At 41.0% G+C, this 25,987-nt stretch overlaps 1 protein-coding gene across 1 annotated transcript in view; it reads right to left on the minus strand.

The window, feature by feature from the left end:
* The window catches only part of LOC128895691 (protein sister of odd and bowel-like), a 111,641-nt gene that overhangs the window by 54,160 nt on the left and 31,494 nt on the right, over positions 1–25,987 (minus strand). Inside the window, exon 2 of the mRNA XM_054158515.1 lies at positions 23,234–23,341. The gene's annotated coding sequence lies outside the window, so the exon portion shown is untranslated. The remainder of the gene's footprint in view (positions 1–23,233; positions 23,342–25,987) is intronic.

The following is a 25,987-nucleotide window of genomic DNA, read 5'->3' on the forward strand; positions in this document are numbered from 1 at the left end:
AGTTCCGTGTTCCCGCGGCGCACGCGTATAAGAAGGCTTGAATGCGAAAGAGGCGCGCGCACACGTGCGCAACTCGTTTATGCGTGTATCCACGTACGTTCATAATCTACCGTGAACGATATACGTCAGGTATGGACGTCGATCTACAGCATTGATACAAGCGGATAGATCCCATAAATCTACAATGCCCGGTTGGTGAGCTCGACGTCCTTGCGGCGCAGGCCGTTCGCGATATCGTTTGCTTCCAGAGGGCTCGGTGTGTACACCCACCCGGTAGATCCGATTTACATCGAGCAAACATGGTAAAAATCTCCTAGGCGATAAGGTGGCCTCGTAGAAAACGTTGCGATCGAGGGCTCGCTGTCGCTGATCGGATTATTCAGGGCGCCGACGATCCAGGACGATCTTTTCAGAATGACTGAACGATGAACGATATTAACGAGGGTGTCCAGTAGCAAATGCTACTTGTTTACGAGTATGTACTCGGTATCGAGGTGCAACACGTCGTCGAATAGGTCGGCCGACGTTGGAAGAGCTTGAAAAACGTTGCAAGATTATTGGTTCGACTTATTGTGAATTTATTTTCAGGTTACGTGCTAATATATCGATATTTTACCAAATAATTTTCGCTTTCTCACAAGATGACATATATACACTGTAGTTCATAAATATGTGGACACTTACTACCTTTAATGAATAATTAGATCAATGAATAATTAGCATAAAGATCCTCAGTCGAATAATTAGGTACGCAATGCTGTCAATCATTGGGAGTGAAGTGAACTAGACATTTTACTGAACAATAACGCTGTTTTCCTAAACAGAAGAATCATTTTTCCTCCCCAGCGCCTTTATAATTTACTCCTCGTTTTTATAGGTCGTAAATTGTAAAACTCGTAGCACGTGTAGTACAGGAATCTATTGGGAACTGTACAGCGAAAAATTCATTCGGATAATGCTGCTAATTTTCGCGTAAGAAAATTTAGAACGTGACTAGCGCAATTGTCGCTCCAGTGATTTCAACGCATGGGAAAAGCTTCCCGCGACTACCAAGTGTCGAAACGAAAAGATTGATGATGGAATTCAATTATTTTCAGGTCGTTGGCCATGGTTGCTCTCGTTTATTCAAAATATGACTACGTATTTCTAATTTCCTTTGCTGAATAACATTTGCTGAACAACATTTTTATTAACGTGGCTATTAAGACCCCGCTCGATTTCTCCAAGCGCGTTTCGCGTGTTCTAAGTAACGAAACGGAAATATCGATGGTGGAATTCAATTGTTTTCAAGTCGTTGGTCATGATTCATGGTATAACAATCAATTTTTGGCTACAGCGAACGTTAATTCTTTCGATATTAAAATACGAAGTCCAGAGTTTCTTATGGCACGTTGAATATCATCGTATAATTGATTTCTATGAAGAACTATTTTATGATACCAAAACCTCAAGAATCGAAGTGTTCGTATAATTTTGTTACGCGGTGTATTCCAGTTCTAGAAACAACTTTGTCGTGCGCGTTCACGGATCGATTAGCGGTTGGATAACTGTTCCGTGCAAGAAGCGAGGCAAGTAACATCGGACGTTCTCGATGATTACCGACTATGAAGTCGCTAACATCGGTATTGAAAATCGATCGACGCGAAATAACTCGCTCCTAGGCGCGAGAGGAAACGAGCTCGCTCCTTCCGATGACCGTTGGCTAGGAAATCGCCGACGTCGGAATGAGAAATCGATCGTCAGGAAGAAAACTGGAAAACGAGGCTTTAGCGGCGTCTCGTTTCTTCTGGAAGTGGCTCCTGGTGTCACGCTCGAAGACGAATCGGAATAGAAAGCGAGGAATAGAAGCGCGGACAGAGATTTCGAAGTTGTCGCTCCGAACTCGTGCAAGGATTTCTAGACGGTGGATCAGAAACGAAACGTGGCGGAAGGATAGCTGGTACCGCTACGCGATTACTCAATCGTTGGCTGTCGCTGAAACTCGTGGCTACGAACCCGTTTCAAGGACAGGGTCGCGCGAATAATGGTGACGAACGAAACTAAAACGAAATTGAAAGCAAAGAACGTCGCCGTCACGGTTCCCCGGTCCCTCCTTTTTGTCTATTCATCATTCCAGGACCGCGGAGGAGGGGATGTTTTTGCTACGAAACGCTCCAACGCGTTTCCGTTTGCGACGGTCACCGTTTCCACGGGTCTCCTCTTTCTTGCTTATCCTCCGTTATCCACATATACCAGGTGGGACTCTCGATCGGGCCATCGATCTTAGCGTTTGTCGATTCATTTTGGGTTAGACGCTACTACTAATAAGAAATTTAAGTTCCTTGATAGGTGACGATATTCTGAATACTTGAGCAACGACAACAATCCATTCGATCCATAAACGTTCGATTAAAATCAGTTTACCTGAAACAAACAAGAAAAGGTCACACTTAAGTTTTGGGCATTGCAAATGTCGATCGCACGCCTCAACATACCGTCGATGTAATAAGTATTCCTACAGGAACCAATTCGAAATAAAATTCATATATTTATTTTATTAATAAATTCGAGGGGAAGAAATAGTTCGCCAACATTCCTAGATATTTTTACAGTAGAATTTGCGCGAATCAAAGTTTATGTTTAATGTTAACCTCTTATTTCTTCTCACATTAATTTGATTTTTAAATTGGTTGCTGTACGAATACTTCTTACTTCTTCTTCTTCTTCTTTCAAATTGATTGCACTTACTCAAGGAATAAGGTCAAAGCCTTTTGAGTCACAAATTGTTGCGAAAGCAAAATCGTAAATTTTCTTTTTAAAACGACAAATTTAATATCACTTTTTTTATTATCGTAACAATAACCTAGATTGAACATCCGTATCGGATCTTGGGACACGAGGCGAAACGGTTTAAATTTGCCCGGGAGTGAATGGGTTAAGTTAAAGTCATCCAACGCTCCGAGTATCTCTACACTGGCGTCATTTTTTACCTCGCGAGGCCATTTAATGACCCTACACGACGTTTAATATGGACAAAACATACCACCGAAGTTTGATTACACGTCTCGATTGTGCGTTCTGCGAGGCACATAAATCACGACGCGAAAGAGACGAAAGAAAACATAGTCGGACAGCGAAGTTATCCAGTTTGGCGTCGATTCGCCGGTCCAGATGGTTATTAAGAGCTGGATTTTAATTACCGCGAAATGATCACAGTGTCCTTGGCGAATAATTACGGGCTACTATTAAATTAATGGACATACTCGACCGTGCCTTTCAATTATCCGGGCTGCGGATCATGCGCGTATTGATTTATGTTTCCTACCGGGGCCTTCTCGTCAAGACTTCCTTGTTTTTCCATGCTGATTGGCGCGCGCATCCCGCGGACGTTGGTATGAATGAAGCCGGAATGGTTTTACAAATGGAAAAACGTTGTTCCGGCATACGTCGGGACCGGGTGATCGATCCGTTGTACTAATTTGGCGCAGTTCATTAGCAGCGTGGCGGAACGAGTCACGAGATCCCTCAGAAAATGATGGGCCGTTGAAGAAAAATGATTTCGAGCGCTTATACATACACGTTTAAATCGAACCAATATCCATGGAGAAGCTCGTGCGCGTACTAATTAGAACACGAGAACTTTTGCAAGCTATCATTCGTATATTTATTTCACTCTGCTTGCCTTGCAATGATTTTCTTTGACAAATACTCGTGTATTCCGAATGAATTTCTATATTGAAAAAAAAAAGAATTTTATTGAAAATGAGGGTACCTGGGAGCGTACCTATATCAATATCCACGGAGAAGGTTGTGCGCGTACTAATTAGAGCATGAGAATTTTTGCAGTATTCAACAAGCTATTATTCTTAAATTTATTTTAATCTATTCGCCTTACAATCATTGCCTTTGCCAAGTATGTTCCAGACAAAATTATATATATATGAAAACAAAGAACTATAATGAAATTGAAGTTACTCAAGAGCAAATATCAATTCAATTTATGGAATTATTAACGCTCACTGGTAAACATACCTTAAAGAAACTACGAGCCTTAAAGAAAGTAAGTGATGTAACAATGCGTGGATATTAAAATCAATTACAATCGGATGAAAATCGTGAGAAGTTTAGATCCAATCCACGATGTTCATTAACGTTGTGCTATATTGTTTTTCTTCGTTCCTCGTTACCCTGTTTCATTTAAATAATCGAATCACGTTATACAAGCCAGCCTGGCGTGTAAAGTGGATCAAGATTTATTCACGCAATCGTCACTGGTAATGCGCAATAACATCGTGGACGAGCGCTGCTACTTTTTCGTTTGGCAAGCCGTTAGACGATCCGAACGTTTAACGAGTTACAGACATCTTAACGCTTAACGAGTCTCAAAAAGCATCGGTGCTTGTATTGCGAATTATTTCGCTCCTGCAAAGTTGATTGCACGTATGATTTGTTGGCAATGAGAGCATAGATGCGGCAGCTAATAGTAGCAATCTATTTGCTACTGAATTGCTGATAAATTGCCACAATTAGTTGCCACCTTTATGGTCTCGTTCATAGCAAATCACATTACACAGCTAATTTCGAAAATCGTTAATATATTTGATGCGATTACAGACTTGCCAAGCTAAATTAAGAGAAAAAGCTAACAGCATTGTATTAGGTGTACAAATTAATTCTCAGTCCCTAAAAATAACACTTTTTGAAGGCTGTTGGTCGACATTTTGCGATAATTCGCTTGTGCGCGGAGCGTAGCGTACGCGCATGCGCAGAACGAGGCGCGGAACGCGGGAGAAAAGGAATTCGACAAACTGTTTCGCGCCGCGTAATAAATATTCATTGTCGACGGTGAAGCGACGAATACTCGAGGCGGGACGATAAATTCAATTTACGAGATGAGTCAACGACTCGTCGTTTCATCGGCCACTTCCATTCGCGATAAACGCGGAACACATTTCGCCGTTCTTCAACGACGACGCCATATCGCTGGACAATAAATAATACGTATCGTTCACGGCGGTCTGGCGATATTATCCTCTTTTTTCTTTTTTTTTTTTATTTTTCTTCATTTTTAAGGAGCTCAACCTGTACTTTGCACCTTAATTTAATACTCCATTAAGAGGATAGAAAATGAATAGGCCAGAGTTGTAGTTTTTTGGGTGTTGAAATGGGACAATGTCGTTTGGAGCATCTGATATAACATTCTTTGTATACGTTCTTCACAGGAATATTGTTTGTATAAAATTCTTCGTATAAATTCTTCATACGAATATTTTTAATACGAAATTCTTCATATAAATTGTTTATATGAATACACTTAATATAAAATTCTTTATATAAATTCTTTGTATAAAATTCTTTACATAAATTCTTTATAGAAACATTCTTTGTATAAAATTCTTCATACAAATTCTTTATATGAATATTCTTAATATAAAATTCTTTCTATACAGGGTGTATGAAAATGTCTGCCTGTTTGTGCCTGACGTAGTGTCCTATCTCCGCCTGAAATGAAATTAAAAGTTTGCAGATAAACCGATGCTGGTCGCCTCCACGTAAATGAATAATTTCCTTCGACATTGAATATTCGATGAAAGATTGCGCAGGTCGAGAAGACGCAAGATGGCGTATCCGACACACGCATCCAAGCCAGACAATCGTAGGTTCTCTCCTACCAGCAGCTGAACCTGTATCGGAACAAGCCTTCGATCCCAATCCCACGAGATTAGTATCTGATTCATCGTTAGACAACGCGAATAGTCATCGTTGCCTCTACGCGAGCACTGTTATAACGAAGGATTAAGGATAATTTCGAATGTCCGCAATCATCCGCGACGCGGATGCGCCTCGAGTAAATGGATCCGCGTGTGACTCAAAAGGGGCACGTAACTGTATATTATCGTTGATTTCTTTCCCTTTTCGATTTCTCTGTTGCGCGAATCCTTGATCCTCCATTTGGTGGTCAGATTAGTTTTCGAATTAAGGGAGAGGAGGGGCGCAACATTATCGTTCCTCTGGAAAGAGCGATGTATCCAGAAAGTGGTTAGGAAGAAACTATACGACGAATTGTTTCCAAATTTTTAAAGGAAACTTATGGGAAATATTCATTTATTTAAATGGAACTAACCAGCATCCGCTTATATAGCGTTTTTAACTCAATTTAAGGGAGGACAAAAAAGAGACTTTCTTCAGAAATTTTTGTACGAATGATACAATATGAATTATTAGTTTCTTCATTTAAAAAAAGAAAAAACAATATTTCGCCTAACATGAAAGTATGGTTACACTCGTGCTGATATCGATGCAGTTCACTGCGTGAGAAAGCGAACATCGAACACGTCGTACGGGTAGAAACTTTCGTTAAATTTCGCGTTTGCCAGTTGCTAAACATTTGTTGCACCGCGGGATATCTAGACGCGTGACGCGCCCGACGTAGAGAGAAAAAAAGAACTACAGAACTCGAAGAAAATCACCACGAGCAACGTTTTACAATAGGAATTCTCCGTTGGGAGCCTGCGCGATCGGTTCGTAATTCTGATTTATTCCCGGATCGTGCATATGCGCGTTGAATCTAACGTTTGCGGGGTGAAAGTTACCGTGTAATCAATTGCGATAGAATTATTCTAAAATTAGTTGCTACATTATTCCGTTAAATTATTGTTTTCGATACGCGATAAACATCGTACGAGTTGCCCGAGGTGAATTTACCATTGTAAGGGGGAGAATTTGTAATTCATTGTTAGTTCGAGAGAATTTACAAGCTGAATGAAACACGATGTTGGCGGACATGTGGGAACGGTATAATATAATTGGAAGAGAACCCGATTTATTGTTGATAAATGGATGTTAGAATATATCCTGGATAATATAAAAGATATGTTTATTCATTTCTACGGAGCTTTCGACTGGGTCGTAGGTACATATGTATGGACTTTAAATATAGTTAGTGTATAGAATTGTATATATCGGTATATTACATAATGATAGTGTTATATTGAATATATATTTCTGTTACTAAAGTATCGTCAACTATTAATTTGTAATTTTTTTCTTGCGATATACTACTTACATTTCTTCCTGTATTAACAATAATTGAGAATCATTCCACACATCTCGATATACACATCTAATTATTAATACAACCTTCATGGTGGTTCAAGAATTTATTTGCAATTTCTTTTCTGATATTATAATTTCATTTTGTACTCCACGGTATTAATAATAACTAATATTCTTCGTTTGACTGATCGAAACATTTTTCTGTAAATTTTCTTGTGCTATAATTGTTTCACTTTACATCTTACATCGCATTAATAATAATTAAGAATGATTTCGTGCGTGGTCGTACGTCCTCTTCGAATACTTTTTGTTTCAAAGCCTTGCACGTCAATTGCATAATTTCCTAAACACTCGCGGAATCTTCGCACGCACGCGTGCAATTAATAATAATTACACCGAATACATCCCGCTAGCGTAATATGGAAGCGGGTTAAGCGACCTAATTAACGACAATTACGGAAGGTTTGCGAAGGATCATTAAATGCATAATCGTCAGGACACGGGGGCAGTTTGTTATTGGACGGGCACGATGAAATAATAATTGGGTGCTCTTGAGCGTTAATAATTTTTAAGTGGACACACCTGAACGGAAAGAACGCACTTCATTAATTCTCGTTGAAAGCGCGTTGGCGTCTATTTAATGTCGTTAGATATTATTAACGATAAGTCGAGAACATCGAGAAATACATATTCGAACAATTCAATCGTGAAAAAAACGAGCTTTTTTTATATTTACTGTTCATTCATACGATGTTCAGTTTCAGAGATAAGAAATTGAAAACTCGGTAGACCTTTTTCCTGAAATTCAATTTTTCCAACGAACTCCTAACTTTTCAATTTTTATTTTTGAAACAAAGCGTCCCACGAACAAACTGTAAATATAAAAAAGTTTCGCCTCGTCATCCCCTATAAGCTAATATTTTTTTTTTTTAAATTGATTTAACGAATACAAACATATATCTGAGCCCGTTTCTCGAGGGCGTATATATACGCACGTCCCAGTCAAATGGTTAAGGGTTAAAGCGCGTAACTGTATCTGGGATCCTTGACTGTTTCACCTGGCCAGTAACCCGCGGAATGAACACGTCACGCGGAGAATACCGGAATCAATTTATCTCGGACGTCGATTGATTTATTACGAATCGGGTAGCCGCGTTTAGAAACGCTGTTGCGCAACATCGCGGGGGCTATCCTCGATTTAGTACGTCCTCGTACGATCCCGGTAGCGCTCGGGAGTCGATAAATCACGTCCTGTACGCTCGAAAAAGAATTCGCAAATTGTTTATAATACGGTCTATTAGCGTTCGCGTAATTGCGCCCGCGATACACACGGGCAACAACGTAAATCAATCAGATCGGCGCGTACGTTTGATAACGCGCCGGCGTTTCTCCTGGCGGATAACGACGAGGATCGTGGAAAGGTGGTAAGAGGGAACCTTCGACCAATCACGGTTTCTCGCTCGACCCCGAAAAAACGAGATCGCGTTTTAAGGATTCCTGGCGGGAGATCGATAGTTTCTCACGAGATGTGGCAAGTTGGTGGAAACGTAGGTGGAAGATTGGACGATTCTGACGTTATTGAGAAATTATGCGGAGTAAGTGTAGTTGTTTTTTGGGCAAGTTGCGCTGTAATTGGTGGAGGAACGTGGACGTTTATTTTTTACACGTGAGGCAATTATAGTTGTTAAGGAAGAGCTTGGGTTAGATATACGTCACGATAAAATGCTGTTACGTTTTATGTTTGGCATGACGGGAGCTTTAAGGATCAACGACACAAACAATGATTTTTTTTTAAATACTTATATCCTTCCACATTTATCATATGCCTTTTGGTGAAATCTTTGAATGCTATTTTACACTTATTAACAAATTGCAGAATGTATCTGTTAATGTAAACATTGAAAAAGAAATATATTGCCCTCCATTTTTTTTTTGTTGTTGTTAATCTTTGGATGCTATTTAAGATTAGTAGTATCTTACTATCTGTAAAATGCTAACACAATGATTTTTTTTTTTTTTTAAATACTCATATTCTTTCACATTTACCATATTTCTTTCTATGAAATCTTTGAATGTCACAACGTACATTCGATTATAACCGATGAAATTGGTTATCGTCCAGACTTTGCGAGGACAGAGAATGAATACGTTTCTCCGTGACACGTTACGGAACGCGTGTCTTGTTTATACGCGCGTACGTCTTCCTTAATTCGCAATGGCGAAGACGCGCTTTCGCGCTCGGCGCGCAGCGAGAGGGATTGACGCCACGCAACGGCACCCAAGCCTAATGAGTTACGGTGCCCGTCGGGACGAATGGAAAGAAAGCCTTAATAAATCCTCGCGGCCGAGATCCGATCGCGCCGAATATATTTCGCGTGCTTTGATGCTCACCCGGTATACCGCGTCGGGGCAACCGTGTCCATCGGAGGATTTATGCAAGCGACGAGATACGCGGGCCCCGAACACGGTATTTTATCCGGCTTTAAGGAACGAGCGGTTCGACGTCCAAGTGAATTTTTATTTGCCACGCCGTGCGCCGCGGTGACCCGATAACCGAGAACGAAATTATGGCATTCCCTGTACTCGCACTTTTATCCGCCATCTTCGCGCAGCCCTTTCGTTTGCTCCAGAACCAAGTCCCTGGGAAAAACGAACGAGGTGCTCTCAAACCACTGGTTTGTATGATTCGTTTGGTTTCTAGTGATTCGGGTGAGTCTGGGTTATTTATTCGAGACTCTCCGAAGGAAGAGTTTCTATTATTAAAATTTGTATCGAATCATTCCAGGAACTTCCTGAATTAACATTGCGTAGCTGAAGTCACTTTACGAGAAGATTAATGTGGTAACTGACAGTTCGCGAGATGTTACACTTGTTTGAAGAACGCATAAGTGAGAACGCGTTGCAATGTTGCGCGATTGTATACCAATTGGATACGTAACATATCATTGGCAGCTGAGAAGAACGCCTCTCCGGGATACGTTCCGTTCAGATGATTCAAGGCATTGGTTTGTGGTGCTATGTATTACTTTGTTCCTGTGATTGCACGCGTCTAACACGAACTTTGGTATCCTTCATCAAATTGCCATAATGGCTTGTGTCAGTAGCCTCTGATATCGGTCGAAAACGAACCATCTTTTAAATATTAAATTATACTTACGCTATATTCTCAAATTACAGTAAAACGTTCACTTTTTTAAATATTTGTCATCTACCCATTCAAGAAAATAACGAAAAATAACAGAGATCGAGGAAACACTTGCTCGTCGATATTACATTGTAGAATCATGTATTTAAATTAATAACGTTTTCACCGTAGCGCAGCGTCCGAACACGACAAGATGGCGACAGAGCATGTCGCTAATAGTAAATTTCCCCAAGCGTTCCAAGAAATCGTGAGCTTGTTATATCCCTCAGCGCCTAGTTGGTTCTGATTCTCGAGCCTGGAGTTGAGTAAACACTCGTCACTTTTTACTCTGTCCGATGAATCAGGATGACCAGGGTCCCTCTATTACGTCCAAACTTCTGTTTTCACTCGATCGATGTTGAATAGCATCGAGTGACAGACGTTTAGAAATTAAGGCCATTATTCCGCGTTATGGTGCTTGAATCTTGAATCGTGTTACTCAAGATGTAGGCTCTGTCAACAGTGGACGTGGATTCGGAACGTCGCTCCAATTTCGCTTTTAATTTTCTAATAATTATAAATGCAAGCTGGTGTTTATTCAAATAAATTCTCGTCGGAAAATCAAATTCATATAATCAAGAAGAAAAGAAAATGTACGCTAAACCTGACCTACTTACACTTTACAAAAGAAAAAGACGACCCAGATTGACGTAGAGAAACTTTTCCGTAAAATGGATTAGCGGCAAGATGAGAGTATACGAATAGTTTTAGACCGAGTTTAGAGGAGGCCCCTACATTTTCTAGGCCATCGAGCTCGTCCTACGCGGACCGGCGCGATCTCGTATTTTTTTTTTTTTTTCGATTAAAATTCGATATAGCCTGGTAACTGTAACTCGGTTCGCTGCTCCCAGCGAAGAAACGTTTTACGTGTATTAAACGCCGACTTTGTGTGGCAAAAAAACCCGGAGGAACCGTAAGAAGCGTCCATCGACGTGGACGGCGTGTCCATCAGGGTCCCTCTCTCGAATCACCGGTGCATTAACAGCTCTAATAGCCGCGCAGAATGCCGCTCTCTTAACGAAATATTTTTCTTTATTGGCATTTGATGTGATACAGGCTGGACGGAGCCGAGGAAGGTATTGTAAATTCAATCCAGACTGGCAGTTTCCTGTTATCTGTTCGATATATATATAGTAAACACCGCATATATATCGGGAATTGACCCACCGAGGAAATGATGTTTTTTTTATTAATATTAACTTACCGGTAAATTAATACTTGTGAAAGTTATTTTAGCACGTTTCGTGTCGGACTGAAACTCGTGAAAATTTCTACGAGGTCAAGATCATGTCTCGAGACTTTTGCAAATTAGATTGTCGTAGATTCCTTGTAGTATTTAATTTTTTATCCCATTCACGGCCGCCAAGATTTAATACGGATGTGCAATCTAGGTTATTATTTTGATAATAAAAAAGAGATATTAAATTTGTTTTGTTAAAAAGGAAAGGCTATAATTAATAACGATAAAATTAACGAACGACAGCTTCGAAAGAAACGTCAAAAATTCGATCTACGCCTACGAAATCATTCAAGTTTTTCATCGAACCCGTTTTTCGTATTTTTCACGACGCGAATGAATGATCCCGATACTCGACGAGCTTTCGTGCCAGTTTGTTATTTTTGTTTACAGGAGAACAGAAGCAAATTAAGTATGAAATTTATTTCGCCGGGTGTTATCGTTCTGTTCCTTTATCACTTCCAGGTCTGTTATGCGGTATAATTCTTGTCGCACCAGTTCACGGGAATAAAAACCAGTCAACAGGAAGCACGTGTCGGTAACTAGATTTCACATTCGATATATTCGCTGAATTTCCTGTCCCCCTCCCCCTCTGCGCAGCTTCTTAAATAATTTCACTCTTTAAGGCACACGACTATAAAAGAAAAAGAAAATTCAAGTTGCACGGAAGAACAGTGTCAACAACTCCCTAACCGGTTTTAACTTGCATACATTTCTGATTCTACTTTTACCGTTAGTTCATAGTATCGCCATATGAATGATAAACTTTAAATAAAATAGTAAAGCTAAGCAATCGGCGGGATAGTCTTTCGTCCAGCTAACTTCAAAGAGTTAATCGAAAGAGTAGCAGACGTTTGATTTTCGTTCAGTGGTGTTCATAGCTAAAATAACGTAAAAGCTTCAAATAAAAAGAAAGTGAAAAATAAATAAATGTGTTGAAAGCAGTGTTGAAATTTTATTAAACGAAACTAGCAATATTAACTAACTGTAAGAAATAGAATTTATTTACGTTTCTGAACATTAGAAAATTATTCTTTGTGAACTGCTTTCGAAACTGGTTCTAATTCTTTATCTAAGGGAATACATATTCCTTTAGATTTTTGTATATTTTGTGTTATGTGTCGATCTCGCCACGTCTAGAAGGTGACAATTAATTGTGTATAAATTCAATTTAGTTATCGATCATTTCGAAGGGTCGAAGGAATAGGGTGGTTTACCCTGTCTTTAAATCATGCCTTATTTTCAATCTTTGAAACAACCAATCTCAACGTTTACTTCTCAAAAATTGCAAATGTGTACAAAGTGGACACAATATCTTTTTTTTTTCCCCCAAACGATGCCTTTTGGCGGGATAACCTTGCCTCGAATCGGGACTAACGCATCCCGTTTCGCGAGAGAAAACACCACGGCGAATCGACGTCGAAAGAAAACAGGCTGGTCGCGAACCAACGGCCAGGTACGATCCGTGGAAATTTCCAGTTTGCTCAGCGGTGCGGCACAGTAACAGGATTCAGGTGCGTGCACGTTTGACGTGATTTTAAAATTCGCGAGAGGCCAGCAACCTGATCTTTAACGCGTTAAGTGAATGAGATCACCGCGATGCGGTCTGATCCTTTTCGAGCCGAAAGGCTTTCCAATCTTCCTCGATCTCCGACCAGCCATCGGGAACGCGATATTTTTTTTTTTTTTGTCCAGAATCAAAGAACGCAGATCCTTTTATTTCTACAGGAGGATGCGACACGCGTCACGCTTGACCGTTTGACTGCGGGACAATTTTTGCTCGAAACTTTAAGAGACGTGGAGATATGAAATTTTTAAAAATACTAACTTATAGTGGACGATGAGACGAAATTTTGTTATCTTTACAGTTTATTCATACGACATTTAGTTTCAAAAATAAAAATTGAAAACTTAAACGACATAGCGGTCTGATATTGTCGCTGTTGTTTAAAAAAAAATAATTAACAACAGTCGAACGCTCGAATTTTTAAAAAATATCAGCTTATAGGGAATGGTAAGACGGAACTTTTTTATACTTACAGTTTCTTCGTACGACGTTTAGTTCCAGTGGTAAAAAGTGAAAACTTAAAAGACCTTTTTCCTGAAATTCAATTTCTGCAAGGAACTTCTATTCATTTCAATGTTTATTTTCGAAACTAAGCGTCCTACGAATAAATCGTACGTATAAAAAAGTTTCGTCTCGTCATCCCCTATAAGCTGATATTTGTTAAAAATCGATTTAACGAATGTAAACATTCCTCTAAGCCCATTTTTCAATGACTCATATATACACCCTTTGCAGTGAAAGGTTTAAAGACGAAAATAAAGTACCTAGAAAACGCTAGCAAATCAAAAAACTCGGTCGCTCGTAGTATTATAGTACCATAAAATATATATCGACTAATCCCAGCACGCACGCGTCAATCGTCGCGTTAAAGACAATTCATTTGCCCGAGCGCGGAAACGCAAATTGCGCGCGAGGGAAAAAGGAAAGGTTAGCACCTGGCTCGGTAATTCGCTCTCAATTAGATTATTAGAGGTCAAACGGACCGGTTGCGACGCGTCGAGTCTTTCGTGGACTCGTTCACCGGCGCCGTGGCCCATTCATTACGCTAATAATCACGATTAACCATTATCTCATCGGTACCCAATCCGAGTTCCCGGTGGACTTTCTCCTCTCGGCTAGGATCCGTCGGCTCGGCCCTCGGTCCGATTCTGTCGGCTTTCCACGTGAGAATATATCGCCGATAGCATCGTCCGACCATAAATATTATTACGCTCCGCGCTATTTACACGTTACGACCGCGTCCATTTTCCTACGCGCGTTGCCTTTAACGATATTTACTACTCCCGGCTCTGGAAACGCACGATACGGAATAATTAACGCGCGAGCGATTTCTTCGACGTGATCGCGCGGCTCGCAGCTTGTCCGCGGGGATAACGCAATCGAAAGTACCCCAGCGCCGGGGCAACGATTCTCATTGCTAATGGTAATCGTATGTGCGCGAGGAAAGGATGCAGAAACTGAAACTGTCCGTGTCCGTTTAGAACCAATAGATATTCCTGCGAGATATCGTGACCAACGATGATGTTTGAGAAAGAAGAAAAAAACGAATGAACAGCGAAACACGTCGAAAAGTGGGAATTTATCGTGGGAGACGCGTTCTTTCTTATTAGCGCGCTGGGATGTTTGGTAATCAATGCTTTGGGTGCGATTAGTTGCTACGAAGGTATTTGTATTTGGTACAACTGGTAACAGTATTTGCTGTTGGTTCCCTTACTCGAGCGAGTCAATTTTATTTGTGAGTAGACTGGGCATTTTATGCATTTATGATATCAGTTAACATTAGAAATTCGTGTCAAACGTAAACAAAGTGTATGGTGCATTTATGCAAAACGAAGTAACAATATTATAATAAAAAAAAATAAATAATATTCCAATGAACCCGTTCGACCGCGTCCCAATTACTTCAAAATTCGATCCAAAGATACTCGAAACTCGTGGCTGCAAAAACTCGACGCAAAGGTAACAGAGACGCTATACCAAAACCGCGGTGCTTCACGTTGGGTTGCAAAAAATAATCTGTCCGTGGAAACGGAGACGAAATTAATTAACAACCAAAAAACTCGTGATCGAACCGATGTTTCACTCTGCGGAAGGATAACGCAGACGTCAGTTGTCGCTTTTTTCGTCGAATTTAATTTTTCGGAAATTATTTTTCGACGGTTCGAAACCGGGCGTGTCGGGAAGTGGGTCATGTAACGGTGAAATTCGCAACGGTGCGAGGATTCGCATCGGGGAGGGCCCTCTAGCCACCGGAACTTCCGTTTATCTCGCAAGCTTCGTTCCAGTCTGTCGCGAGAAACCGTGAGAAGAAGCTTCGGAACGTAACGCTCTCTCGGATTAACTCCCTTCCGCGAAGAAAATGAAATATCTGCGCTGACTGGTCGATGCGAGACACCTGTCATGGTTGCGCAGTGACGAGCGTAATCAGTTTGTCGTTCAGATTGACTTTCAGATTTAAAAGGAAAAATCAATTGGTTCGGCACTGTTAACCCCCACGGTGCTCGATTCTTCAAATCGGAGCGAACACGATTGCGCTCTGTCGCAAAAATTCTGATGACAACTGTCAGATTTGGGCGCAGAAATAATTATCTTCAATGGTCCTGTGACCTTTGTATAACGTTTATGTCTTATTTCTCAAACACTTAATATGCTCCCATTGTAAAGGAATTTTTTTTTCTCGCAAAAAAACAAGTCAGCTCCGAAGGGATGAATTTAAGTGCTTTCATAATTTTCGTTGAAAATTCTTCAGCCCATTCACACTTTTTTCGCGCGCAATAACAGTCCTGCATTTTCTCGATACTACGATAGTAAACAGGCATGCAACCTTATTAAAACTTTCACCAGATGTTATCTCAGCGCATTCAGGCACCAAACCGAGAATCACTTCCGTTAAAATAAAACGCAGGCTACGGAAAGTTTCCCCTGGCCCAAAGAAACCACTCCAGTGTGACAACAGCGAATTTTGTAAAAAGAAATTCGAAACGATCCTCTACATTTTCTGTAAACGTTTGATAATCGTTTGGGACATGAAAAATCCCTTTCTGAACACGAAAACAATTTTCTTTCGTACATATGTTTGTCTTATTCTTCAAATATTTGGCAATACAAAAAAAAATAGAATAGAAAAAGTCGTAAAATTAGTGCTAAATTCATTCTTCCTGTTCTCTCTCTCTCTCTCTGTCCGTAGCTTATTGCACCACGAGTGAAGGAATTTTTTAAATCCGTGCTTATGTTCTAATCTTAAAACCATAAAAAAAATAGAGCTGCCTCCTTATTGCAGCACACCCCTCAATTATCTTTGTGGATTACATAATATTTTCCTAGTAACCGTAGCATCGAGCGAAGAAGGATCTATTCGCTGCTCGATTATAGCACCGATAATACGTTTCTCGTCCGTTCATACTTCGATATTAAATTCCTCGAGTGACCCAAATCCAATCTCAAAAATGAAATACTTTAAAATCCGAATGCGAATAAGCCGCGTATATTTAATTCATGAACTAACGGTTTTCATCAATTTACATACAGAATTCATTTCAATCATACGTCGGGTGGACATGATCTAGAAATTGCTCCGAATACGAAAGTAATAAAAATCGCATCAACGTGAGCTGCTGATATGTGATCGACTACGTTATCTAGATACATTCGATTTAAATATGATCGATACGCAAATAAATTCCACGTGTTCCCCGTGGTTATTAAAACCGATTCGCCAAGCCGAAGCTACGTTAAAGCTAAAGGAAAAACGTTTTAAAAGGACGATAAGTATCAAGGAAGACGCGTATTCAAATTGATTGTTAATTAATATTCGAGAGAAATTCTAGCCTGGATAGATCCATTACATTCGTTATATTATTCTATCGATTCTTATAATTCCTTTCAAACTGACCTAAGACCCTACGGCTATCATATGCTATCGTATTAAACAGGAATCACGAATTTCTCGCGGAAGCGTACACCAGATTCTTAACAGCTAGTCTGGTAGCTTGGTGGCTGGTGAGCCAAGCCCTCGACGACGACGACAGAGCCCAGCTGGTTGAGGCAACTGCGTTTCAAAGGCACGGTTCTCCTCAGTCAGGACTCATGCTTAGCTCATGACAGCTCCAGGCGATGTAGGCGGTATAGAATAGCTTTCGTCCCTGTTCCACTGTTCGCCAGCGAGCGAACGGTGTTCAACAGCGAGGATTGCGCAACTGGTTGCCCGTTGGAGAACTCTGCGACGACGACGCGACGTCGACGTTTTGCTCCGTTCCGTTCGGTTTCTGTCGATCTGACCACTAGTAAACAGGCACATTGGTATCCATTTATCTGACACCAAGTCGATGCTCTGTTTTGCCTCGCGCTCATGCATCATTCAGTGCTCGATTAAACATTAATAACAATTACGGTTCGGAATAAGTATCCATTCGAGACATTAATCGCGAGAAATTTGACTAGACCAACTAAATATTAATTTCTGATAATAGTTAAATTAATTATTAACGTGACTTATAATTTAAACAACCACGAGAAATATGATTTTGCTGTGATATTAATGTTTCACGAATTGTTTTCTCGGTAAATTCAATGAGCCTTCGAAGCGACCATATGTCACGCGGCCTAACAGGTCTCCTCAGATACGAGAGTTACTGCGAACAGTATTAAAACAATATAGGAGTCATACAAGACGAACTAACGATAAGAAAAATGAAAATGAGATTAAGAAGCGTATTGTAATTTAACAAGTGTTGTAAATGGTTAAACACTTTAACAAACAAACGGAACAGGACACACATTTTCCAGTTATTTCTACTACGCAGGAATTGTAGAACTAAAAGCACAAGTGATCGAGGCGTGTACCTGACACTGAGACTGCATTACTTCACTTCCCACTTACTCGTGCGTTTTGCTCCATAACACGGTATACCACGAGTGATATAATTGCGTCGTTCGCATTTCAAGGGATCTCGTGTACGCGATGACCGGTCCAGACTGGACGGTAAAATATAATTGGTGCCAGAACAGCGAATGATAATCCTGAAGAGGCTCTCTAATGTCGCAATAAAACGTCTGAGCCCGTATTATTCTCGTGTCATTAGCGACGAAATCTCTGAAATATTTCAGTTTTGCGTAATAACCGTCCATTGCGCAGCCGTAATCCGTTTCAATTTGACGAGGGCGATCAGGACGAATCCCCGCGAATAAAAAAGCAAACAGTTATACCAGGGAACAAGGGAATCGTAGCAATTGCCACGATTTCTTTCCCTGGCACCGTCCACGAGCCGAGTAAATACGAAATGACGAAACTCGCGTTGTTTCGTCAGGCGAGTTCTGTGATCGATCGGCACCGGCGGCGCTGGACAAAGAAAAATGCATTACTGTGGGAACAATCCACCGAACGAGCAACCGTTACCCTACATAGGAGCTTGCATTGTGTGTATTCGTTTACGCCAGTTTACTTCACAGACCCATTTATTATTTCATTAGAGATCCGTGGCCAGGGACGGCTGTACGATCCATCGCGTATGGGCGCCATTCGATAGAAACGTTTCCAACGGGATTGAAATTGGGAGAAAACGAATTCCGAGAATATTCATTTACATTTTTCTTAAGGTAACTTGTATTATTGTTCGTAGTCTTGGGTAGACACAAAGAAAGGAAGAATAAATTTTGACGATGAGTCTCCACTTTCCCACTCATCTTCCAGTATCTAGAAATTAGATGAGTTAAAAACTATTCCCCTTTTGCTTAGCTATACTAATTTATTAAAAGTTTTTCTTTCCTGTGGCAATATCATAAACTAACTGCGCAGCTTGAATTTTCTTTTTCTTCATAATGGTGTGCCTCAAAGAGTTAAACTCTTTATCGTCATCTTTCACGATTTGGCAGTTATTTTCGCGGCGATACGAAGATTCTTATTGTTCGAAAGGAGACTGGAAAGAAAAAAGAGCGCGATACGGATGAACGTACGAAGGTCAGGTAGCGGCACAATGCAAAGGTGGCGCAGGATATATACCCGCGCGAAATTATTGCGATAATAAGCATCGCGATTTCCTCGTTGCGGCAAAAAGTACAATTGGAAAAACGTCGTTTCCTTGTCGAGCGCAACGAAGGTTGCGGTGCTCGCGTAAAACGTCAGAACGCGAAAATAAACGAAAATATCGACGGAAATCCACAAGGATAATTGTAACTTGCGCGTACGAATGCGAACAGTTTGGCGCGACGAGATCCCGTCGCTGGTATTAAAGGTTTCACGAATCGGAGCTTGGTACTTACACAGAGTGGACTTTTCGTGTATTATTCCGTGGTGAAATAATACGCTGAATTTTTTTCCAAATAAAAATAACGTTTCATCGACGAGTTACGGTAGATACGATCGCGAGGGATTGTTAAGAGGTTCGCTGATATAATTCTAATTCTTCGCGAGAATGAAACTAACGAAATTCTCAATCTATATGAACCAAAAATAGATAAAAATAAATGTCGATAGGTTTAGCGTTAAGGAATCGTCGTGCCGAATGAGAATTATGTAGACCCTTTAGCATGGCAGAGAAAAGAGTCACGAGGACTGGTAATTTTTCGTACGCTTTCGAGCGAATATCCACTTAATTTATTATCGCATGCGGCACGATAAATTGGCCAGGCAGCGGCCGCAGTATACCCGGTGAACACGTAATGAAATCGAATATTGAATTCCGCGCGGGTTTACGATGTATCGGCATTTCCATCGCATATGCACGCCCGCCATCCCATTAATCAATAACGCGTTCCATTAACCGGCGAAATTCTTCTTTCCGTGGAGAACATTTCTTTCGTGTACGCGATACGGTCGTTAAAGCGTTCGGGATTACGAGGGGCTACTAACTCGAATGTTATTTTAAATTCCATCCCGTTTTTGTTGCGTGAACTCTTTACTTTACGAAGTTACTAAATTGTAAGTTTCTAAATCGTATCGAAAGGTGTCTCAGGTAGAAAGCGAAGAACGAAAGGAAGCCCTTCTCCTTTGAGAAATTGAATTTAAAGGTGTTTAATTTCTTGGCGATTAAATACCGATTAACACGTTCGCTGCCAAACGAATATTCTTGAAAATTTCCGCTAAGATTAAATATTATTTAAACTATCGGAGTCTAGGTGACGAAACGTTCATTGCGGTATTTAGTTTTGTAATTACATCAAAATTCAAGAACTTCGTATAGATTCATCTCCTGTGACGTCCAACTCTCAGAATTAATCTTTCTAGTTCTTGAGTGAAAAACACTGTCACCCATGTATGGGTGACATGGCGGTCGATGTGTTAATCGTGGGAATTTGCGAACCGCTCGAAAATACCTTCGAATTTCGTCCTAGATGTAGAGGAACGATACAGAATCACTAGTCGAAGTATCACGACTACTTCTCTGAGTCACTTTAACGACTCACGCGGTTCTATGGAACGATCGTCGAGTCACGCGTGTATGGCTGAAGAAAGAGAGAGTGAAGCAGAGATACAGAGGCCTGGTTGCAAAGGATTGGCTGTCTTTGTGGCTGCTGACCGTTCCACGAAACTAGCGAGGCGATTTAATCATTATCGGCAATCTAGCCGTGCTGGCAGAAAGAAAAATCTGGGTCAGACGGGCTCGCGGCCGCTGGGGCCCGAACCCTGGGCCCCTCTATCAGTATTCTCCGGCTGAAACGCGAGGCGGAAAGCGTCGCGGCCGAGAAAAATGGAGCAACCGTGCCCTCGAGGAGAAGGAAAATTTTACGTCCGTTGCGAAACGTGGAAACCCGATGATTTATGGCGGTTCTGTTAATTATTTTCTTTTTATTACAGTTGTATCCGCCGTGCAGGAACATGCGTGCATCATTTATTACGCTCGTGGCTGCTGTTACGACATGGATTGCATATTGGTTTCTCATAGGCGCATCGATGGGAACAAAAATTCGAATCACTTTTTAGGTGTTTCATTTTTCAACACGTCGAAGTCGCGAGTACTTTTTTAAATTGGTATATTTTTATTATTAGAGTTTAGTAAGGTGGAGCAAGATTCCAATGCCAAATTAACATTATTCCGTTGGCATGATTTTTAAAGATATCAAAGTCATCGATATTTCTTTTAAATTGATATATTTTTATTATTAGAATTTAGTAGGTATAACGAAGATCTAATTTTAATTCCTCTTACAATTCTTTTGGCGTCTTCCAGGATAATTAACGTAAGTTTAGGCTGCTACTTCTGCGATATAGAAAAAGACTCCATCTTTCCTTTGCTTCCTTTTTCCTACCGATCTATATTTACTGAATCGTCTCACATTTGTTTAACTACCCTTCACTTTCAATTCTCTCAAATAATAGCCAACACGTCTCTGACCGTACGACCCGTTTTACTCCTTCAATCTTCCACTCAGAACACCTTCCCCTCGCCACCACCAACCTTTCTAAACAAAATACTCAACGAAGTCCCACAAAAACAATAGTCTTTCCTCCAGCTTGACATTTATCGCCGTCCGAGGCGCGCATAATTAAATCTGAAGCACAGCCCGTAAAAAGAAGACGACGGATCCCGTGGAAGAAAATCTATTCGTGGGTCGTAAACCATGTTTATCGTCGCGATTGACGATTAATCGCCTCGTATTAACGATTTTCACCGGCCGTTGTCCGACCGGCGGGCAACGATCGGCCGATTTAGCCCGGCCTATTGCTGAAACGCCGGTGCCACGCTTTTACGGCCGTTTTAATAATCGTTTACCTCCGCGAGCGAGGCAGTAATTAGCCACCGTGTATGTACGATGAGTAATCCGTGCTTTTTGCTCGTTGGATTTTTCGCTCGGCGTGGATTAGCATTTTAGATTCATTCCCGACGCTAGACTGTATCATTCTTTTCCAGCCGCGCGGTCCAGGCGCATCGGCGATGGCCAATAAATATTTATTAACGTTTAACTGCCGCCGATGAAAAATGTGTAACGCGGTATGCGACGAGGCGTTTCGAGCACGATGGTGGCGTGCTGGCGCGGAAACGATTGCTCAAATGCGGCGATTGCGCTCGTTCGCGCGAAATTGCGCTACCGTGGCTCGGGAAGTTAGTGTTCGCTATGGATTTTATGTCCCTTGGATAATAATCGCTGGGATGCTTTCGTAATCGATGTTTGGGGGAATATCGCGCTGCGGGACAGAATTCGTTCGGGGAATGTTCGAGAAGTTTCGGAGAACGACTGGCAACGGTTAAGGACAGCCAGCGCGTAACCACTGTTATGGTAACGCGTAACCACCCTTAGGGATGGAAGACATGCATCTATTTCTGATGTGTACGAGATTAAACTCGGGATTTATTTCTTGAGGGATATTGTCACATACGAGTCAGTCTCATAAGTATTTTTGTATCCTCTATATTTATTGACGAAGTTTGTCTAAATTAAATGATAGATGTGATCTTTGCAAATCAATGCTGTATTATGAATATATACATTTATTCGTTATAAATATGTACATTTATTTATTGAACAAATTTGTCTCAATTAAATGAATTTTTCATATACATATGTAAAACATGTATATATGTATCGTCAAAAATTTATTTGGAAACATCACATCTATTATTTAATTTAGCCAAACTTGTTCGATTCCACATTTTATTAAAATGTTTGCACCCGATCTATTTCATAATTACGTTTGACAGAGTCGCGTGACCGTGGAAACGTGGAATACACATGTTCGTGGAATACCTCGCGACTCAGATTTCTCGCAGTTGAATGCTTTTAGTATTTTCCCATATAGAGGATAAAATCGACTTTCCTCGTGATGAAATCTGTGGCGAAGCTTCGTTCAGCCCAAACAATGGAGACCACCTTCGTTTGCATTAGAAGTTTGGCAACAAGGTGGAAAACTCTACGAGATTTTAATATCGCAGGATCTTTAATATTATTGAAATTAAATAACGAAGAAGGGTGCCCTCAGCGGCTGTAGCTGTGCTTGGTCACAGCTGCAGTACGGGTTTGGCGAACCCGAGGTACCCGAGCTATTTCGAAACTCATTGAAGGTCTGTTACTCTCGAGTCAATAAGAAATGTCGACTGCTACTGTCGATGGTTACTTTAGGGTAGCAATTAATTGGTTGAAATTTTCTTTTCTTTTTTAAGGGTAGAATCCGTCTTGGACGCGTGACACTTTCAATTTTGTTGAGTGTTTCAGACTTTTGAGTAGGAACCAGAGAATATCAATTATGTGAACTGAAAGTAAGTTAAATAGTAAATACCTTGAAGCACCATGAAATCGCGAGTTCTTCAGTTCATTTTGGCCAGGTGTTGGCGAACAGAATGCGGAGTTCCATTTAAGAAAACTGAGATGACCTCTGTTGCTCCGTCTGAAAGGAAAATTAGGGCCTTATATACATATTTATCACCACTCACAAATTATTTTCTCTATGTACACTGATTATTTTTTTCCTTCTCATATCTTACAAAATAATTTACCTTCTTTTATTTCGTTCAATCTTCCACACCACCTCCCTCGCCAAAAAAATTCTTTTCTCCACATAATTTACCATTCCGCTTTAAACGAAACACTTCGTATACTCCATTTCTCTATCGATTGATCATTACATCGATTATTCTTTTGCTTCTCGCATCTTACAAAAATAATTTCTTCTCTACCCATTAATCATCCCTTTCCTCTCGCGTTGAACAGCTTGAAACTTCACCTTTGAACCGAGAGCGTTCGTTGTCTATAAATTCCCTGCTCGAGAAATTTTCTCTTTCACCCCCAGGGTGGGAGGAGATCGTCCAAAAAGTTTGGAAAGCAGCAATGCAAAACGAATCGGAGTATCAGCTCCGAACGGGAAACGAACGTTCGCGCTACCCGCGGGGTCGGGCCGTTTCAAAAATCGATTTATCGCCGGCAGGTACGTTGCACACGTGCAGCCGAACATCCGTATCTCTATCGTATATCACGATAACGTTATTAAGGGGCAATGATACGTGTCCCGTGCCACTTAACGATGGCGAAGAGGCCGAGTGTGTTGTCGAGAGCGCTTATATGAATTAGTGCGTCGAACGAAAGCGTTGCGCAATTAACGGGGGTGGCGTGTATGAATTATGCCGGGTTTCGTGCACGGCAGAAGGCGGTCAAGCGATAAATTGATTGCGTCAGATCGATAATCAAATTTGACAGTTATAACGGCAGGTTGTACGGCGTTGCTCAACGCTCGAATCTCGTTTCTGTTTCGCGAACTTGTATCTACCAGAGGTGGATGAAGAAAGATACTGATGCTGTATGGATGTGGAAAATGATTCCGAGCACCCCATTTCGAAGCTTCCGTTTAACAAAGTTTGTACAAGATAGAAAATCAATAGTAGGAATAAAACATAGTGATGGATATCAGGTGGATACTTTGCTAATTTAGTTTCTAGAATTTTGCAGACGTGGTTAAGGATGGACGCTATAAATATTATTCAAAGCACTCCATTTTAAAGCTTACATTCAACTTCCAGAATATGATGTGCAATTGAAAATAGTGTATTTAAGATTAGTCGTTTAACTGATTGCGATAGAAATAGATACAGGTAAATGTCGATAGGTTTAGTGTCAACGAAACAGTAAAACAAAACATCCCTTCGTAAAAATCTTGGATCGTTGATCGTGGCGACGCCGACGTTCCCCGTGAGAATAGTCACCGCGGAAACTCGCGGAAAAGGAGCATAAGTATAGCCTGCGACGATTGGAAGTGGATTCTGGGTTAGCTCCAAAATAGGAGCTGCAACGGCGACACGCGAGAAAGTTCCAACCGGGAACGTACACGCGGGGTATTCCGTACTTGCGAGACTTCTTCTTCGATTTACGATTTCAACGTACCGCTCCTGGGATTCCTCGAAGCCGATACTTTCCCTCGCGGCGCGTCGAAAACTGGACGCGCGACGCGGTTAATACATCGGCGCAAAAAACGCTCGGTTCGCCGTGAGGAAATTAAAGCTGGCGGATTCTTCCATCGATTTTGCGCGCATTCGCGGAGGAAAAGCCGACGACCGGGCGTTGAAATGTAGCGGCGAGCGCTTTTCACGGTTGTAAAAATTAGAGGAGAGCGCGGTGCCGAGTCTTGGATCGTAAATATCGAACGAAAGGCAGAATTTACGGTGGTAGTTTAACTTTCGAGTGACAATTTTTATATCCGCTTCCGCGTGAGAGGGCGACTGTTAACGCTTTATCCACCGACCTATTTAGAAACAGTTCGTAACTTGAAAAAGGAGTTTCTACGTTAGAATACGTTCATCTAGACTGACGTTAAATCCTCTGCAGTTTTAGTAAGTTCGTCGAAAGCCAAGCTTGTTTCTAAAAACTAAAATTAGTCATTTTGACACGTTTAACCTCGCTTTTCTCAAAATTCTGTCGGTCTACCTTAATCTTTCAACTAAATTTGAATTCGGTATACAAGGATCAACGATATTCCCCGAAATTGTGATCAATTATTTAATTATCCAGGTAATATTCAGCCAGTTGACTAAAGTTAGCCATCTTGGTACGTCCAACCTTATCCTTCCAACATTCTGATGCTCTACCTCAATCGTTCAACTAAATTTGAATTCAGCACACGAAAATCTACAAAAATTCTCTTCGATTGCGATCAATCGTGATCAATTATTTAATCATTTTAATCTCACTTTTCCGAAAAATTCTAACACTCTGGCTCAATGTTTCATCTGAATTCGAATTCAGCGCACGAAAATCTACAAAAATTCCCAAAAATTGTGTTCAATTATTTAATTATTCCGTTTCACAGCGACTAACGGCCTTCCTCTTGCGCGACTCCAACCGTTGTCCCCAGACGTGATAACTGAATTAATCGCTATCTTAATCGATTATGTACACACAGCTACACACAGATCGCGCGATTAACTGGCTGAACTATCGACCAGTCTAAAGCGGTGTCGCGATAGTCGGTTAATAGTCGCGCGACGTGTTGCGATTCCGCTTCATTGGACAAGCGTATTTAACGCTTTTTGCCGCCGCTGTCGAA

Source organism: Hylaeus anthracinus, unplaced genomic scaffold (genome assembly GCF_026225885.1).
Source record: "Hylaeus anthracinus isolate JK02 unplaced genomic scaffold, UHH_iyHylAnth1.0_haploid 5, whole genome shotgun sequence".
In the NCBI taxonomy this organism is placed as follows: Eukaryota; Metazoa; Arthropoda; class Insecta; order Hymenoptera; family Colletidae; genus Hylaeus; species Hylaeus anthracinus.